Source organism: Lagopus leucura, unplaced genomic scaffold (assembly GCF_019238085.1).
Source record: "Lagopus leucura isolate 7727_CA_CO unplaced genomic scaffold, USGS_WTPT01 Super-Scaffold_100021, whole genome shotgun sequence".
Taxonomy (NCBI): domain Eukaryota; kingdom Metazoa; phylum Chordata; class Aves; order Galliformes; family Phasianidae; genus Lagopus; species Lagopus leucura.
The window spans coordinates 1,061,208-1,063,649 of NW_024962274.1; the positions used below are offsets into that span (position 1 = coordinate 1,061,208).

The 2,442-nt window shown below is 60.4% G+C and overlaps 1 protein-coding gene across 1 annotated transcript in view; it reads right to left on the reverse strand.

Annotated features, from left to right (window-relative positions):
* Positions 1-1,638, reverse strand: part of BCL6 (BCL6 transcription repressor) — a 16,052-nt gene extending 14,414 nt beyond the window's left edge. The window contains exon 1 of the mRNA XM_042878288.1: positions 1,567-1,638. The gene's annotated coding sequence lies outside the window, so the exon portion shown is untranslated. The remainder of the gene's footprint in view (positions 1-1,566) is intronic.
* Between the last annotated feature and the right edge of the window lie 804 nt (positions 1,639-2,442).

Sequence of the window (2,442 nt, forward strand, 5' to 3'; positions counted from 1 at the left end):
GGAAAAAAAAAAAATCCCGCTAAATAATAATAATAATGATAATGTGGCATTTTCTTTTCGCACACCCCTGTTTTGCATTTTTTTTTTTTTTTTGGCGGGGGGGGGGGGGGGGGGGGAGGGGCTGCGCAGCGGGGCCAAGCGCGGAGGTTGCGCGGCCGCTCCAGGAATAGCGCGTGGCCGGGGGCCAACCGCGCGGCTCCCGGCGGCAGATTTACGAGCTCTGTCCCCACGCCAAACGCGCCGCGGTAGTAAACACAGGGGAAGGGCCGCGCTGGGGGCACCGGGGGCTGCCCCGAACCCCGACGCAGCGCTGCCGGGATCCCCGCTCCGTGCGCGGCTGCGCTCCGCGCGGACCTCCCCGCGGTTTTGTTACTACGATCCCGACTCTGAGCCCTGAGCGCTACACTCAGAGTCGCTTCACGCACTTTTTCCCCCCCCGTTCCCAAACGTCGTTCTTATTTTGAGCGCTGCGTGCTATTTTCAGAGTCGCTTCACGCACTTTCCTCCCTCCTCTCCCGTTCCCAAGCGTCGCACCGCGCTTTATTCACAGCCACCCCGGTTCCCCGTCGAAGCCAGCGCGGTTCATCGGCCCCGAGGCCGGCGGGAGGGAGAGGACGTGCGGCGGTCGGGCCGGGCCTCCCCGCGGGCTCCCCCCTTCCCCGGGCCGGGAAATGCCGCAACTCTCCTCCATCAGCGCCCGCTCCTCGCTCGGGGCTTGACAGATCGCGGCGCGGCCCCGCCACAGGTTGCAAAAATCGCAGCCGCATCGGGGACGGAATAACAACAATCGAAACGCGGAGAGAACGCAATCATCATAGTAATAAAAATATAAAAGCAAAAGGGAATGGAAACCATGCGGAAAAGGCCCCGGGAGGAGGCTGCGGGGCGGCTTCGCGCGGTGGAAAAGAACGACAGCGCGGGGGGGGGGAGAGAGAGAGAAAGAGAGGAGAAAGGGAGATAAAAATGAAGAGAATAAAAATATAAAACACAGCCCGAGAGAGGAAAGCGGCCCCGGGAGCGCAAAGCGGCCCCGAGCAGAACGGGCTGCGGGAGCGGCTCCGCGCTGCGCCCGCCCGAAGGCTGCAGGTGCGGGGCGGCCGCGCTGCCGGCGCTGCGGGGACGGAGCGGCGGAGCGGGACAGCGCGGTGCGGGCACGGCCTCGGGAGGCACGGGGCAGCGCTTCTCTCGCATCGTGGATAGAGGGGAGAGCCGGGGGTCGGTTAGTTAATTAGGGCCACGGAGCGAGTGGTAAAAAAAAAAAGGGGGAGCGGGGGGGAGGATGGAAGGATGGAGATTGTTTGGGTTGGGTTTTTTTTGTTGTCGCTGTTGCTTTTTTTTTTTTTTTTTTTAATATATCCGAGCGCCGTCGGGGCACCTGCCGCGGGAACGGGGGGGAATGGGAAGAAATATATAGGGGCGGCTCAGCGCCAGGAGCGGAGGGAGAGAGGAGGGAGAAAGAGGAGGGAAAAAAAGAGAGGAAAAAAAAAAAAAAAAAGAGAGAGAGAGAGAGAGAGAGAGAGAGAATTAAAGGGTAAAATCGGCCGCGGCAATAGAAGCAGCAATCACCTGGTCTCCGGGCTTTCCTAGAAACTCCTTGCATCACCACTTCTAAGAACCCCAGTTCTAAGAATCAACAGAGCCCAATTCTCGGAATTTGAGCTGCAGACTCTACCACCGCCACCAGCGCGGGGAGGGACGAGGACCTCCCCTACCGCGCTTCCGCCGTCACCGCCGCGCCCCCGCGCCCCGACAGCCCCCCGTCGAGCTTCGCTCGGGCTCAGCGCGGGGGGTTCCGCCGGGCCGTGAGGGCGGCGGCGGCGGAGAGACCCCCGCTGCTCCGCGCTCCCTTCCGCGCCCCCCCTTTTTCCACGCCCCGAGTGGTCGCGTCCGGCCCGCGGGTCACGTGGCGGCGGGTGGCGGTGTGACGTGGGGGCGCGGCGGGGTGGCGGCGCGCGGGCGCGGAGCGGCGCGCGGCGGCGCGGAGCGGAGGGGTTCGGGGGGTCCCGGGGCGCGGAGCGGAGCGGTGCGGAACGAAGCCCCCAAACGCGGCGCGGGGCGAGGGCTGCGAGAAGCGCTGCTGCTTTCTTTCATAACGAGAAATGGTTTTTAATTGTTGTCTTCTTGCTTTTTGGGGGTCGCTTTTGCACTGAGCGCGTCGCCCTCCCCCCTAAGACTGAAGCCAGCATCCTGCTGCATGGCACCGGATTTTACATTTTTTCATTATTTTTCTTTATTTTTCATTATTTTTCCCTTCTTTCCTTTTAGCAAATTTTTGGTAACCCATCCATCTGCTCGTGGGATCCGCTTTGGGGGAACGGAGCTTTTTCCATCCGGACACCCCTGTGCGCACCCTATCCCTTTTTTCTCCCCTCTCAGAATCTTTTAATTATTTTTTCTTATCTTTTATATATCTCTATATATTACTTTTTTTTTTTTCTTTTC